General features: G+C 49.6%; 1 protein-coding gene across 1 annotated transcript in view; it reads left to right on the top strand.

The window, feature by feature from the left end:
• LFNG (LFNG O-fucosylpeptide 3-beta-N-acetylglucosaminyltransferase) overlaps nucleotides 1-17,138 on the top strand; it is a 32,813-nt gene that overhangs the window by 996 nt on the left and 14,679 nt on the right. The window lies entirely within an intron of this gene.

Raw genomic sequence — 17,138 nt, forward strand, 5'->3', positions numbered from 1 at the left:
TCCAGAAAGCGCGGGTTGCCTGCAGCGAGTGGGCGGCTGCTGCACGGTGCCAGCCCGTGCCAACGGCGTGCTAATGAGCAGGAAGGATGCGGGCTGGCGAGTAACTGCAAGCCCAGCGCCTTGATCTGTGCCGTCTCCGCCCTTGCCCCCCAGGGAGGGAAAGTGAGGCACGCTCCTCTGCCACAAGCCCACACAGCCAGCCAGCCAGCCTCCCTCCCTCCCTCTTTTGCTGCCCCTCCTATAAATGGTTTCCGTCAAGGGAGGCTTATTTCGCTTGCTTGAGTGCACACACACACAGGTTTTTGTTTTGTTGCTTTCATTGTTTCCACGCGTTGCAGCAGTGCTTGCTTAAAAAGAGAGGTGTGTATCTGAAACTTGACATGCAATCCCTACTCTGAAATAGGCAGAACTGCTCTGTGGTTGATGCAATGGTGAGAGAAAGGCACTCTGCACATGCTCAAGTGGTCCCTTCCTCCCCGACTAACCCTTTTCAGAGTGTGGATGCCCTGTCAGTTACTCTAAATGCATTTCCCCCCTGCAAATGGAGGCAAAGGGGCAACATAATGTTATCAGTTGAGATTCTCTGATAAATTGAAAAGGGTGTTGGACGGGGTGAGAGATGCCATGTTCTCCCTTCGAGTCTAGTTTGCTCTAGGCAATTGCTACAAAGTTGGTCAAGGGGAAGTGTATGCACCCAAACACCCATATTGGATACCTGTTAGGGCAGACAGGTGTGCAAGGTTTTGAGCAGAAGAGGTTTCTATTCAAAACTTTGCATGCCTGTCTTTTCTCCCAGCAAGAAAGCATTGCACCGCACCACTGCAAGCAAATGTGCATGCAATTGCCCCACCTGAGCCTTACGAGGTTCTTGCCACTGTGGCTGTGAATGCTACCCTTGAACTGCTTTGCTAGTTTTCCAGCAGCAGCAGATTGAAGTGCCTCCTGTCCTAGTACAGACCAGATGTGATAATAGCACTTCAGAGACAGTGTGTGTCGCTGCCAGGGCCAGTCCAAGACATTTTGGCACCCAAGGTGGACCCCAAACTGGTTCCTCCCCCCTCCCCACCAGAGAAGAAGGGGTGAGGGAAGATCTACATCAGGATCTGCTGTCCCTGTGGATCCTGCCACCTGAGATGGTCACCTAAATTGTCTCATGGGTGGATCAGCCCTGGTTTCTGCTACATTTTAAAAACCACTTTCAGGCTTGATTGAGGGAATTCTAGGGGACTGTCTGTCCTTCTGTCAAACAAGGCTTCTCAGCATGAAAGGGCAATTCTAAGGGGAATGGCTAACAGTTTGAATCTGGTGTCAGACCACAAGGTGGAAAGTAGAATGATGATGATGATGATCATGATTTTATTTAACACATTGGCTTGTGTAGCTGAGCATTCCTGTGATTGTTAGGTTACGTGGAGCTGGCCTCATGTCCCTTAGTTCAGGCTTTGCAACGTGGTGGTGCCATCCAGATGTTTTGGACCACAGCTCCCATCAGCATCACCAAAACATCTGGAAAAGGCCAGGTTGGCAAAGCATCTCTGCAACGGGTTCCCCCTTGGTGTGACTGCTGGAGAGCAGCTTTATTATTTAAATCGGCTCCCTAACAAACTGATGGCTTTAATGATTCCCTCTTCTCAGGTTCTGGTGCCTGTTTATTCCCTCCTCCCCAAATCTTTCCCTCCCTCTTTCTCTTCTCTGTGTTCTCTCTCTCAGGAAGATTGGAGACTGAGGAGCATGAAATGCAATTTGTGTCGCTGCACTGGGCTTTGTCAGATGTAAAGCAGAGACTTAAGACCAGCCTCATTTGCATAAAGAAAAAGGGGAGGGAGGGGAAAAAAAGAATTCTCAGGCTTGTTTTAGAGCCAAGAGGGGGGGGATGTCTTCAGTCACCAAGTGCCCCCCTTTCCTAAACTGTGACTGGAATTCCAGGATGCCCCCAAAACAATTGGAGATGAATAATTGGGAAGTTTCGTGGCTTAAAAAATTAGCATTAAAGTGCTAGCGATTCTCAAAAATTATTATTTATACAACCATCTTAATTCTCCAAATGCGGGTTCTTTTTTCATTCTGCCCCTGTACACCAACACAGGATGGGTTTTCTTTTTACAGGTGGAGAAACTAAGGCAGGACAGAGAGAATGACTAAGCCCATTGCTAATGGTGAATTTTAGCACTGGTTTGATCCACTTTTGTCCTGTGGATCAAATTAGTGCCTGATGTTGCATCTATACAAATGATAGCCTGGGAACCTGAAGTGTGCATGTAAACTACTTGGTAGCTTGCACACGTCGGCCACAACTCCAGAAAAATCTTACTGCTGCCCTATTTTTTTTAAAGAAACCAGGTGCAAAAGAGACACGGAGGCAGTCACTTGCGCAGTACTTTGTAAACCCCCAGTTTTACAGTTTCCCCCGAACTCAGAGGAGTGCAAAAGCCAAAGGACAACTGCTTTCTGCTCCATGTATTATCCTGGAGAAAGCATCTATCATTGACCACAATCCACAGTATCTATGATCTCCCTCTGCTGTTGGAGGCTGGGAATCCAAGGTGAGCAGAAGCACAGAGCTGTCGCTCCTTCTTTCTGACTTCCCACAGGCACCTGATTAGCTACTGAGAGAGCAGAATGCTGGCCTTGATGGGCATTTGATCTGGCAGGGCTCTCCTTATGCCCTTGCGCAGGGAGTAGGAATTGGGTCTGTTTGCTTCAAACTGAGGAACGAGCAAAACATCCCTAGTGGTTCAAGCATCCCTAGTGATAACTCCCTTAGCCTGTGGCAGCAGTGCCTTGCTATTGCTGAGCCATTGGTGACCCAGCTGGGTACCTGGGTCTTTAGAGCATCCTCCCATCTCTCTCATGGGCCATTTCTCATGGTCACTTTGCGTCTTGGCCACACAGCAGAGACGGTCCAGCATGGATCTCTAGCCGCTACACATGTGTGGGAGCCCAGAGGTGGGCGATGCCCCAAACACCTACCGACAATCCTGGGAAAGGCTGGCCCCCTTTCCCCCCTTCACGGATTCCGTCTTTCTTCTGGGTTTTTTGTTCCGCCTTGTTTGTCCTCTCGGCCTTCCCAGAGCCTAGCGGCTCTGCTCTCACGCTGTCTCCCCAGGCAAGCTAACAAAGCCCCTTTTCTCCCGGGGGCTGAGAAAAGACTCGGCAGAAAGACTCTGCAGCCGCTTGTGTGGTGCTTTTCCGTGGGAACGGAGCGGAGGAGCTCGCCGGAGCTCACAGTGGCCAGGTCAGGTTGCCTAGAGATGTTGTGGGGTGGGGGTGTCGGGGCGAAGTGGGGCAAAAATCCAGATTGCCTCTTCTTGGCGGGGTGTCTGAGTGACACCTCTCTCCTCCAGTGCTTGAGGGGTAGGCAAACTGAATTTCCCAAAGCCCGTCTTGCATCACAGCAGAGAGGGAGGGGAATTGGTGATATGTTCCAACCTCTCCGTGCAGATTTGCATTCTCAGGTTCAAACGCTGAGTGACCTTCAGAATCCTGAAAGTTTTGCATAATACAGTGGCCTCTGGGGAAGACGGTAAACTCGCCTTGCCCACCCTCCAGATTATTTTTGAGGCTACAGCTCCCATTAGCCCCAGGCAGCATGACCAAAATATCCAAAATATCTGAAGGGCACCAGGATGAGGAAAGTGCTGTAAGCCAAAGCTTTGTTCAAAGGAACTCCTTTGATGGATGGCGCTGGGCTGTGAAGGGTCAGCAAATCTTGGCCTTGCTACAGTGCAGACTTAGACTAGTTTAGGGGTGATTGGCACTGTAGTTTTGTGCAGGGGGGGGGGGGAGGACCAGAGCTAGGGACCTCTAATAGAACGATCAGCTGGCTGCCTTGTCAAAATGCCCGGCATTCTCTGGGATAAACTCTTACAGTTAAAAACTAGCCTGTAAGCTCCACTGATTTGTAGCGTAGATCAGTGTTTCCCAACCTTGGGCCTCCAGATGTTTTTGGCCTACAATTCCCATCATCCCTGACCATTGGTCTTGCTAGCTAGGGATGATGGGAGTTGTAGTCCAAAAACAGCTGGAGGCCCAAGGTTGGGAAACACTGGCGTAGATAGCAGCTGACTCTTTGCTCGGAGGTAGCCTAAGTTTGCAACAGTGTTTTCTCTCTGCACCCCAATATGTGTTCTGTTTTTAAGTGGATCGGGGCTCCCACACTTCCAGATCAGTGCTGATGTGCTGCAACAGTAGCAGGTGATGGTCCTTTGTGGATATATCTAAAACTTGAGCATGTCACATTGTGAACTGGATCAGACAAGCGGCCAGGCTCACAGACTTTTCTTCCTCCTTTTTCCTGGAAGAGGTTCAGAAAAGGGAAAGCCAAATGAATCAGGTTGGGGAGCAAACTCTGCTGGGGGGAAAGGTTACAACATCTTGGGCTTCCTGGTTGCTGGGGGGAAATGAGGTGAATAAGGGAACATGGTGGCAGAGGTACGTAGAATGAGGCGTGTCGTGGTGAAAGTGGATTGGGAGAAGCTTTTCTCTGCATTGGAGGACAACCTGAACACTGGGAGATTCAGCACAGACCAAAGGAAGTTCTTCACAGAATGCTATTTTGTTGTTGTTTAGTCGTTTAATTGTGTCCGACTCTTTGTGACCCCCTGGACCAGAGCCCGCCAGGCACTCCTGTCTTCCACTGCCTCCTGCAGCTTGGTCAAACTCATGTTGGTAGCTTCGAGAACACTATCCAACCATCTCGTCCTCTGTCGTCCCCTTCTCCTTGTGCCCTCCATCTTTCCCAATGTCAGGGTCTTTTCCAGGGAGTCTTCTCTTCTCATGACGTGGCTATGGAATCTGCCAACACCACATGTAGGGATGGTCGCCCACATGGATGGCTTTGGAAAAGAGTATTAGAGCAATTCATGAAGGATAATCAGTGGCCATTGGCCATGATTGCATCCTGCCTCGTCGGTCTCAGGCTGAATGCCAGTTGCGGGAAATCTCAGGTGGGGAGACATTGTGCTCCGGTCTCACTTGTGGGCTTCCAAGAGGCACCTGGTTGGGCCCCCGGGAGAACAGGAAGCAGGGCTATGTGGGCCTTTGGCTGGATCCAGCAGCCAAGCTCTTCCTACAACCTTTTAACAGTTGATCTCTTGCTAATCATGATGTACCCTCTTTCTCGGGGGGGGGGGGAATCGAGTTGACTGTAGCCGTGGGGCCTCTCTTCCTCCTCCTTGTCTTCTCTGTTCCACATTCGCACAGCTTCTCTGTGGCATGGAGCCTTTTACAGGCTTCAAGCAGAGCGGGGAAATTCCTTGGGAATTGCCACAATTGCATCTTGCCATTGACATGTGGGTGGAATCCCTTTTCACGTTCTGTAATGATGAGGGGTGTCTCCCCTGGACTCAAGACACGCTTCAGTTCACGTACGTTGCCATTGTACACATGTTCTGCTTCAAAAGTCAACTCTGCCATCATAAGAGCATGAGAAGAAGGTCCATCCGGTTCTCACAGTGGCCAACCAGATGCCTTTGGGACACCAGCAAAGCCAGACCTGAGCACAAAGCAACTCTCGTCTCCTGTGACTTCCAGCAACTAGGATTCAGAAGCATCACAGCTTCTCACCATGGAGGCAGAGCACGGCAGCCCAAGACATTTGGGTATCTGAGGCGAACCACAGAATGGCAGCCCCTTTCCCTCCAGGGATGGTGGGGTGAGTGAAGATCTACTTCAGAGCATGGAAGGAATGGCTGGCTAAATGCCCCCTGTGAGAGGCAGGGAAGGAAAGATCTCCCAGGGGGAAGGAAGAAAGGGAAGCTCTCTTTCTGCGTGAGACGAGGGTCTCAGACACTGAAGTCCAGCTCTGAGGGCCTTCTGGCGGTTCCCTCGCTGCGAGAAGCCAAGTTACAGGGAACCAGGCAGACGGCCTTCTCAGTAGTGGCACCCGCCCTGTGGAACACCCTCCCACCAGATGTCAAAGAGAAGAACAACTACCAGACTTTTAGAAGACATCTGAAGGCAGCCCTGTTTAGGGAAGCTTTTAATGTTTAATAGGCTTATTGTATTTTAGTGTTCTGTTGGAACTCGTCCAGAGTGGCTGGGTATAAATAATAAAATATTATTATTGTTGTTGTTATTATTATTATTATTAAGATTTACCATTGGGAGAGGGCAGAGCCTAGTCTAGTAGCAATTGATAGCCTTCTCCCTCTTGAGTTTGCTCAATCCTCTTCTAAAGTTATCCAGTTTGGTGACCCGTCGTTGCTTCCTGCGGGAGTGAGTTCCACAGTTTAACTAGGCATGGAAAAAGAATCTCTCTCATCCTGGATCTTCCAACTTTCAGTTTCAATGGATGTCCATGATTTGGAGTTCGAGAGAAGCTTTTCTCTGTCCACTTCATCCATGCCCTGTGTACATCTATAAACTCCCACCCATGTTGCTTCTTGCTTGCCGTTTCTTTGAACAAAAGAGTTCCAAGCACTGCAACCTTTTTTCACAGGGAAATCTCTCCATGAAGATTGTGTCGATGAAACAGCTTTCCCCCTGGCCTGTCCCAGCTGCTGACCTACACTGTTCTTCAGCTACACTGGCACACTGCCCTACCATGGTGTGTTGGGTGGCATCCTGGCATGGCCCTCTCCGCATTGCCTCCTCTTTAGCGAAGCCAACCAGCCGGCTAGGGGGGGAAATCATGTCAGCTTCACTGAAGTTCCTACACTGTCTTGTTTTCAAACTATTGCCGTGTGTTCCAGTTCTGATGTGCCTACCTGCCCTTTCCTTGTGTTTGTGTGTAAAGGGAAATGACTGGTGCGTAGATCATAGGGAGCTATTTTGGAGTCGAGACCAAAAAGAAAGAGCTTAACATGTGGAAAAAAAGCCATTTGCAAATGTTTGAAGGGAAAAGCTGCATGTTTGTTTTCCAAGTATGCACACTGGAAGCAGAAGGTGGGGGAAGTCTGTCTTAAGGGGTTTATCTAAAGCACGAGGTCTTTCTGCCCTCCCACATCAACCTGCCATTTATTAAACATCTCCCTAAAGCTTATCCTTCCTCTTTTAGCTGCATTCAGGCTGTTTGCAAAAGTGGTTGCGAGATGTTAAGATCTAAAACTGAACATCCTTCCTTCCTGTAGTTTGAATGCAAAGAGTAGGCAGCATGTTCAGGTCTTAGCTGTGCTTTAAAACCCACAAACGAGCCGAGTGCAGTTGACTTACCCTATTCATGCAGAATGAGCAAAATGTGTAATTTGGCAAATGAGTCCTCTCTCCATTTGACCTGGCATTCCTAAGAACCAGTTAATTCCCCAAATCATGAGAAGGGCTTCCTAAACCAGCCTTTTGGGGATGCTGGTTCACATGGTCTTTTTTTAATTGCACACACATAGGTAGGTCAGGAGAATGACCTCTTGGTGCCCTGTTGGTTGAGACCATCCCTGAGCAGGCCTGGACAAGTGAGCTTTGTGACCGTGGTCAAAAAAGAGGGGGGGGGAGTAACACAATGAACTTTGTTTCAGGCTTGTAAGTGGTGACTAGCCTGATCGCCTGCATGGTGAGTAAGAATCTCCTCTGGGTGACTAGGCAGTGAGAGCTTTACAAGAGCGTCCTACTTTGGCCAAATACCAATAGCTATTTCCTGCAGATGCTCAGTGCATTTGTATTTACAGTGGTACCTCGGGTTACATACGCTTCAGGTTACATACGCTTCAGGTTACAGGCTCTGCTAATCCAGAAATAGTACTTCGGGTTAAGAACTTTGCTTCAGGATGAGAACAGAAATTGTGCTCCGGTGGCATGGCAGCAGCGGGAGGCCCCATTAGCTAAAGTGGTGCTTCAGGTTAAGAACGGACCTTCGGAACGAATTAAGTACTTAACCCGAGGTACCAGTGTTTTTGATGAAATTTATATACTGCTTGATTGTTATAAAACCATGATGGTTTACAAGAAATAGGAAAATTTTAGATAAAAACCAGTTAAAACCAATTTAAAACACTTAAAGGAATTTTCAGTTAACAGAAGAAAAGACTGTTGTACCTGTATCTGAAGAAGTGTGCATGCACACGAAAGCTCATACCAAGAACTAACTTAGTTGGTCTTTAAGGTGCTACTGGAAGGAATTTTTTAATTTTGTTTTGACTATGGCAGACCAACACGGCTACCTATCTGTAATTGGGGGAAAGAGTTTGTGGTTCTAGTCTTACCAGCTGGTCTAGAGAAGAAGAAGACAGCCATGCTTGCTCCTTTGCTCTCTGAAGACTGAGAAATGTGAGGAGGAGGAAGTTGTGAGCAGGATGCAACCCGAGAATATCGGTGTCATATGAGAGAGGGAAGGAGAGGGTTTGTTTCAAGAGGTTAAAGATATCTGTCCCTCACCCCATCGGTTTAAACCATGGGTAGGCAAACTAAGGCCCGGGGGCTGGATCCGGCCCAATCGCCTTCTAAATCTGGCCCGCAGACAGTCCGGGAATCAGTGTGTTTTTACATGAGTAGAATGTGTCCTTTTATTTAAAATGCATCTCTGGGTTACTTGTGGGGCATAGGAATTCATTCATATTTTTTTTTCAAAATATAGTCCGGCCCCCCACAAGGTCTGAGGGACAGTGGACCAGCTCCCTGCTGGAAAAGTTTGCTGACCCCTGGTTTAAACCCATGAGAAAAATCATATGCTCTAAAGTGAGTTGTACCCAAACTTCCAACAGCTGGACTACTTAACTCCCATTTCTGCAACACACACCAGCCATCATTTCCAACTTTACCATTGTGAGCCTTGGGATGTTTTGGCCTACACCAGCGTTCCCACTTGGGTCCCCAGCTGTTTTGGGACTACAACTCCCATCATCACTACCTAGCAAGACCAGTGGCCAGGGATGATGGGAATTGTAGTCCAAAAAGCAGCTGGAAAACCAAGTTTGGGGGACAGTGTTCTGCAGTGTGTCCATCGATGCCGGCTGGGGCCGATGGCAATCATAGTCCAGAACATCTGGAGGGTGCCAGGATGGTGAAAAGCTGGCAATGAGGGCTCACATTTTCTCCCCTTCCTAGCTTCTCTTCTGCATCCCCCTGTAAACCAACCCCCGGCAGAAGCTCTTCCAATGATCTAGCCCCGAGGGGAGAGTCCAGACCGTGGTTTTGGGCTGCTGCTGTTGTTTTTTGGAAGTGGTTTCTTAAGAATTGTGGCCGATTCAGTGTGGAAATACTCTGGAAGCCAGAGGAGAGGGGAGAGGACTGCAATGCCAGGGAGCAGTTGGGGGGAGCGAAGGAGATGAATACAGAGGCAAGCTAATCCAAACTTAGCAAATTCCTGCTGAGTCGAGGGATTTGCCTTAACAGGATCACACAAGAAATCGTCTTAGTGTGCAGAGCCGAAGAAGAGAGACCTCAGCACCGAGGAAAGCGGGCGGTCTGGGTTTTCTGCCACTTGCAGGCAGCGCCAGCTACAGATCTGGGGCTGCCCCGGGTCCAGTGGTGTGGAAACAAAGCTGGCACGGCCCTGGGATAGCCAGCCCTCCTGGCATAAGATTTGGTCGTTGGAATGGGGTATTGTTCGATCTTTAAGCAGATTTTTTTTTGGACTAGATTCTCCCTGGCTGCCATGTATATCTGCTTCATCTTCTTGAAAATGAGCTGCCAAGAGTCAGGCCTGCAGAGGATCCCTGCTGCCACCCCCAAAGCACATTTGCGCTCCTTAGTCCTAAAATGACCACTTTAACTGTAGCTCAGCAGAAAAAACCACCTGCTTTGCATGGTTCAATCTCTAGCATCTAGGGCTGCGGAAGACTCCCCACCTGAAATCCTGGGGAGCTGCTGCCGGTCAGTGTGGGCAATGCCAGCTGTCTGATCCAGCATAAGGCAGCCTTATGGGTTCCTATAAAGAAGGGCCCATAGCTTAGGGGTAGAGCATCTGATTTGCATGCAGGAAATCCCTGGCATCTCCTATGGGGTTGGGAATGTCCCCTGCCCAAAACCCTGGCTGCCAGCCAGTGTGGTCCCAACTGAGATTGGTGCAAGAGCAGCCTTTAGAAGCCATGAGAGCTTGAGATTTTGCTTTTGTGTGCATTGATTCAGTCCCACATCCTATGCTCATCCAGACACGTGATGGAATACAAGTGTACACACACCCGCCCATCATGACTGACCTGCTCCATGTTCTCTTTTGCCCTCCCCTGACTTTCCTCTCTCCGCAAGCCATGCATTTGCCTTCGGGACAGCGCATTCCTAAGCAGCTGCAGCTCCCAAATTTTCATAGGGCCTTGGCTGGAGTCCCTGCCCTGGGGGTTAATAGCTAGCTAGGGTGCGTGCCATGCGCTCCGCACATGCCCCACAAAGCCTGGTGCGCTTCTGTGTACAGAAGAAACAGTGCTGTGTTTACTGTTTACACTCCAAACACAGGTGTGGGCCCTGCCCGACCGGATCCAGTGACTCGGTGCTCCCAACCAGTTCTGGCCACTTTGCTGGTGCAGAGTAGGAAGGACTTTTCAGTGGGAGCCCAGATCCTGTCTCCCTACAGTCCTAGGTCTGGGGGTAGGGCAGGGGGGTGCTGAGTGCCAGCGATTCCAGCTAAATTTAGGAGTGGGAGATTCCCAGAGCTGCGCCCCCACCCTCATTCCAGGATAATGGAGAATTTGCATAGATTGCACCTCCCTTTTGCACAGCTCCAAGCCTGGCCTGCTTAAAAGGGGGGGGGGGGAGATAGGAGATCTGGGCAGGCCAAGGGAAGGGCTTCTTTGCACAGTGCGGAGTTAACCCTATGGAGTCCTTTTCCCACCTGTGGTGGAACTGCCCACCAGTATTCAAATTTTGGACTATAGCTTGTCACCAAATGAGCAAAATGATCAAGGATCCCAGTCCAATTTCATAGAACTGTAGCGTTGGGAGGGCCCCCCCCCAATGCAGAAATCTCAACTAGAGCCCCCATGGCAAATGGATTTGTTTAGTAAGTCTATGAGGGATGATCAGCTGAAAGCTTTGAGCCCTCAGGAGCTGTTGACATGGATGCTGGCAGCTGCCAGAACCTCAGTTGCCCCCAAATGGAAAACCTTCCTGGATTTGCGACTTTTGCTTTGTTGTGTAAATATGTGGAGTTTAGCATTAGCTGAAAAAACAACAACTCATAAATGACATGTTGCCCAAAGCTCGGAGGACCTGGAAAAAAATAATTCTGGGATTTAATTTTACATGCAGCAAATAGACACATAGCACTCCCTCCCCACGACAAAATGTAAAATTTTGGCTTACCCAATGGTCTCAAGTCCTTTGCCGAACGAATATTAAGACTCTCACAGGTATACTGCACTGCTTTTTTGTAGCTGTAGTATTCCTATTGTATTAATTGGTCGGATTTACTTCAATAAAATATTTCGTTTAGACACATCTGTGGGAAAGAGAAGGCTACCTGTGACTACTGGTCACATTCCCACTGGTCCATCTGCAGCTCAAGGTTGCTTACACTGGCTGGCAGCCGCACTCCAGGCTTTCAGGAAGTCCCTGCCCTGATATTGAACCCAGGAGGTCTTGCATGTGCAGAGCAGGTGCTGGACTGCTGACATGCAGTTTGTTCAGCACGGTTGGCTTGCCACAGCCTCCCCTTCCAGGCTGGCTTCCTGGCCCAGTTCTCCCATTGCCTTTATGCTTTGCCAGCACCCTATCCATGGGGGGCGGGGGGCAGAAGGGTTTGATCTGTGCATAGTGTCAGCGCTGCTAATTGGCTGCCCTAGGCGATGTGGCATTTCCATTCAGGGCTCCATAATAGCTCTTGAAACCAAAGTCCTGGAGAGGCATCTGTGGAGTGCGGTGTGTGTGTGTGGGAGAGATGTGTGGGCATCTAATTGTACAAGGCCCTTCATTGTCCTGCACTGGGGGTGGGGGGTTATTAAACATAATAGCACTTAAAATTAGAGGGTCTTCCAGCTTCTCAAGAGCAGAGGAGCAGAAAGAGAGGGAGGGAGGCAAGGATCAGGGGCACCTGTGTCTCTTTAGCAATGCCTTGCAGCCCCATGGCTCAAGATCAGAGCCTGAGCCCCTCCCCGCTCCAAGGGCCTGACAGGGGTTGCAAAAGGGTTTTGCCTTTTGCAAAGAGAAAACGGGCTGCTCCAAAACGGATGTCTGCGTCAGCCTGTTTTGTACACAAGGGCTGGGTTCGAGTTCTGTCTTTTCAGTAAACAATGCCCCGGGCAGAATACTTGGTTCCTCCAGCTGCTGATGTCTTCCTCCCGCCCCCCCTTTCTTGGCACCAGGGACTTTTCCAGCTGTCCGGGAGAGAGACTGCAAAAGGGACTAGAACTATCCAGCCCGACAGGTCTGCCCATCCAGTGGGAATTTCAAAAGTGCAGGCATTATTGTAGAAATATCTGCTTGGAGCCATTTGGGGCTTAAATCTGCAGCCTCCCCCCACTCATGATTAGTGCTAAAGGTGTTAGCAGAGGTGGGGATAATCTTCGGAAATAATAATTCTGGGAGAAGTCCAGACTTTTCTTCTATGCAGGACTGCACAAATCAGAATACATATCCCCCTTCATCTTTTTTGTTATTAGGAACTAATTTCACTGGTGGAAAAGCTGCTTTCAGGCATGTGTGGGTGATTGTGGGGTTCACAACTGAGGGAGTTAGTGTGGGGGTGCCTTGATCTGAGGTCGCGGGAGGTCAAAGACCCAGTACAATTTCTGCAGCAGGGTCTAGGGCTGGTATTTTCCCAACCATGAGGTCTAGAAAGTTTTGTCCTTTCAAAACCAAAGCAGATTCTCCGAGAGCCAAGTCCTTTGCCAGCCCCTGTTCCAATTTGTTTCAAGCATCACATCCGGTTCTTCTCGGACCTCGAGCACAGACACTACAGATCTACAAAGTACAGTGGTACCTCTGGTTACGGATTTAATTCATTTCGGGGTGCTGTGCGCACCCTGAAAAATCCGTAACTAGAGGTGCCGCTTCTGTGCACGCACATGGCGCGATAGAGCGCTTCTGCGCATGCGTATACACTTCCAGGTTTGCCGTGGCCGTGACCCGAAGATTCTGCAACCTGGAGGTTACGCAACACGAGGTAACAGCAGGCAATTTTGAGCCCCTGGGGCACTGACAGATCTAGCTGGGAGCACATTCTCCTCCCCCGGAGATCAAAATGGGGTGCGCGAGAGAGACTGTGCGTCATGCAGTTCTGCAGAAAGGCTGGTCATGGGGTTAATTTCATCACACTAAATTGCTTCAGTTCCTTAAACTGAGATTGCTGTCTCTGCAGAAGTGGGCGAGGAGGGGGAAGATTTCTGCAATCGCAAGCTGGTCACATGGCTTGATAAATCTTGCGTGCGTGTTCCACCTTCCTGTAGATACTTTCGATGGCTGCTGTGAAATGTGACCGCAAATGGCAAGAAGAGGAAAAATCCCACCCCCCTTGTACCCGTCTGCTGCCGCCTCCCTGGGCCTTCCCTGCTCCCTGCCCTTTGCCAGTCCTCTTGCGGGACTTTTTCTCTACTTGCAGCTTCTTGGCCTTTCCCTCTGCCAGGAAGGGGAAATGAATCACAAACCAAAAGAGAAATGGGACCAGTACAAGGGCAGGGGGAGAGGGAGGGAAACAGGCTCTCATTGCTCAGCTGGGCCTAAGTCATTCTCCTGCTTACCTAGTGGCAGAGCTGGTGGAGCTGTGGTCCTGCAGCTGCTGTCTGCCAGACACAACTGAGGCAGCCCCAAGTATCCCTGGAGGAGCTTCTCCACCCCCACCGTCCAGCCCGGACACTGAGGTCCAGAGCTGAGGGCCTTCTGATGGTTCCCTCCCTGCGAGAACTGAGGTTACAGGGAACCAGGCAAAGGGCCTTCTTGGTTGTGGCTCCCGCCCTGTGGAATGCCCTCCCGTCAGATGTCAAGGAAAGAAACAACTATCTGACTTTTAGAAGACATCTGACGGCAGCCCTGTTTAGGGAAGTTTTTAATGTTTTATGTTTTTTCGTGTTTTTAATACTTTGTTGGGAGCCACCCAGAGTGGCTGGGGAAACCCAGCCAGATGGGTGGGTATAAATAATAAATTATTATTTATAAGTAAAGGACTGGTTGATCAACCAACCAACCTTGTCCTTCCTGGGGTTAACAAAGAACACTGCTGAACGGCAGTTGATTGAGGGCAGCTAGGTGCATCATCTATAAGTTGTCACCCCCCACCGAAATATACCATCCTCTTTTCCCTGCCCACTTTCAGTATAGATCTACTATTTCGTGTGTGTGTGTGTTGGGGTGGGGGTGTTAATTTACTGTTTTTTCTGCAGAAATGACAAATCTGGATTAAATGGGGAAATAAAGGCACTTTGATGCCGGTGACATTTGCAAGAAAATGTGCATGCATGTGCAGCCCCCAGGTCCAGGATAAACTGGCAAGGAGTGTGGATGCTTCTGGTCCTGTTCTTGCAGATCCACGCACCCAATGTAGGCACATCAGTGCACTATGAAGACTACAGCCTGCCGTTTCAGCAGGCAAGCCTTCATACAACTGTGGCGTATGATAAAAGGTAAAGGTACCCCTGCCCATACGGGCCAGTCTTGACAGACTCTGGGGTTGTGCACCCATCTCACTTAAGAGGCCAGGGGCCAGCGCTGTCCGGAGACACTTCCGGGTCACGTGGCCAGCGTGACAACCTGCATCTGGCGAGCCAGAGCCGCACACGGAAACGCCGTTTACCTTCCCGCTGGTAAGCGGTCCCTATTTATCTACTTGCACCCGGAGGTGCTTTCGAACTGCTAGGTTGGCAGGCGCTGGGACCGAGCAGCGGGAGCGCACCCCGCCGCAGGGATTCGAACCACCGACCTTTCGATCGGCAAGCCCTAGGCGCTGAGGCTTTAACCCACAGCGCCACCTGCGTCCCCACGTGGCGTATGATACAGCACACCATATAGGAGAAGGGGCGAAGTGTTGTCTTTGCCTCCTTCTGGCCCTGCTCTGCGCTCTCTCCCAATCCTTTTGCCTGGCTGGAATGTGTCCTTGAACTAATGCCCCTGGTTTGCCTGGATGGAGAGAGAGTGAGAGTGAGAAAGAGTGTAGAAACCTTTGTGATTTTTGCAGGGCTGCTGCATGAAAGTTAAGAGATGCATCCATTGCTCTGCTTCAGATCTGGCACACAGCCCCGCAAAGAGTTGCCCCACAAGCAAACACAGCCCTTGGGCTGAAGGAAGCTTATCCCTTCCTGGGCTGCTCCCTCCTGTTGCAGAGAAGATCCAGGCAGAGAGGAGCTTTTTGCACGGACAGCAGCGGAGGTGGAGTTCTTTGGCCTGGGAACGTGGGTGCTCAAAGCGTGCAAGAGAGGCCCATTGCTTTACCCGGCCAGGGATTGACCACCGTGTTTTCTTTTATATATTTTAGAAAATGCTTGGTGGTGGAAAATGCTCCAAGCAGAGTTTGGAGCAAAGGAACAAGAAGCTGGAAGGTTTCTGCTGCTTTAAGAGAGCGCAGGGTCTGTGGGTCCTGGCATCTCCCTTCAGGCCTGCTGCCCCAGTGGAGTCCGGCTGGCTCTGCAGCAGCATTGTCGTGGGCTTTATTCTGGTGGGTGTCTGCTATTGTTCCTCGGGGCTCTTTTCTTTTTTTGCATCCTGTGTTTCTTTAAATTGCAGCCTTCAGAAACAATGAAGTTTCCTGTGTGTCCCCAGGCCAGGGTCCTCAGACAATGCCGCCCAGTGAGTAAGCACCAGAGAGGAAAGAGAAACCCTTTTTCTTAAGCTTTAAAAGCTCGCTTGGGATGGGGAGGGGAGAACAGCAGCAGCAGCAGCCGAGAGCTGCACCAGGATCCTAGCTGGGAGGGCCCTGGCCTCCAGTTTAGAGGGTGCTTCCCAGTTGGGAAGCTGAAAAAGCTGCCTGAAACCTCCCTCACGCGTTGGGTCAGATCCAGAGCAGCGACAGTTGCATTTGACTTCAATGGGACTTAAGTCATAACTAACTTCCCCCCATTAATTTCAGTGGCCTTCGCTTGGATTCATTGACGGGAGCTGGGTAGAAATATGCTTTAAAGAAACTTAAATTTAACTTTTTATTTGGTGGGGGAGGCTCAGTGGTAGAGCATTTGCTCTGCAAGCAGGAGGTCCCAGGTTCGATTCCTGGGGACTGTCCCCTGCCTGACATCTGTTGTAAACAAAAATCTGCCCCTTTTCCCTTATGGGGTATCCAAGAGCCCATATAGAGTCCTTACGTGGGTTCCCTATTGGTAGGAGAAAACAACAGAGGCCAACCAGAGAATATTGAGGAGCAGCTAGTAAGCTTGATCTTTATTGATCTGTTGAAACAGGGTGCTCCCCTCTCATGCAGGAAAGGAGGAGGAACCCAGAACAAAGGTGTGCCTGCCCTTATATAGAAATTTTAAATTCCCTGCCCTGGAGCTCCAGACCACCCCTCCATACATCATGCATACATCACAGAAGGGGTGTAACCCAAGACCACCCCCCCCCCAGATACATCATACCTACATCACGGAAAAGGCTGTCTACAGCAGAAATCTGAGTGCTTTGTTTATCTCAGATTACCTGTAAATGCTCACTTGATTGGATACCCTGGGGAGACTGGCCAGTCTTTTGTAATGATACATACTTAGTTCCTGAGCCAGATCACAGGCTCACCCTATTCAAACACAGACAGACATACCCTTAAGACAGGATTTATGAAGGGAAAGAAAATGGGGAGGCTTTTCCATTTTCATTTGACCTTGCAGAGAAAACATTTAGTCAGTTTGGGAATCAAAAATGGTTTCATGTCGGTCTTCCTGTGCTGATCTATGTACGTGCTTGGTTGGTACATTTATGAACATTTATTATATATCTAAGACTTTAAAATTCTTATCACACACCCTGGACAACTGCTGCCAATACTGAGCTGGATGGACCAAGAACCCAGACAATATCCTGTGTCCGTTTAAGTGCATGCTTAAAAATGCATGTGCATCATCCAGGTATATTTGTTTGAGTGCTGGGCTGGATTTGTTGCTTCATAAAGTCTAACTGGCTCTCGTAAGCATGCCAGGGCCGGCTGCCTCTTGCATTTCAGTCCAGTTGCATAATGTTGTCATCTCCCCATCTTCGGGACAACAAAGGAGGCCCAGGTTAAGTTTTACCTGCGGCCTTCAGAATTGCCTGCATTCTACCTGCCTGTGTGTAATGGCTGAGCTGTAAGAAACACAAGTAAATGACATGTAAAAGAGTGGGTGACATTGAAAGAGACAGAGAGAAAGAGCAATTGTTCAGATTTT

The sequence above is a fragment of the Podarcis cretensis genome, assembly GCF_951804945.1.
Source record: "Podarcis cretensis genome assembly, chromosome: 14".
Taxonomy (NCBI): domain Eukaryota; kingdom Metazoa; phylum Chordata; class Lepidosauria; order Squamata; family Lacertidae; genus Podarcis; species Podarcis cretensis.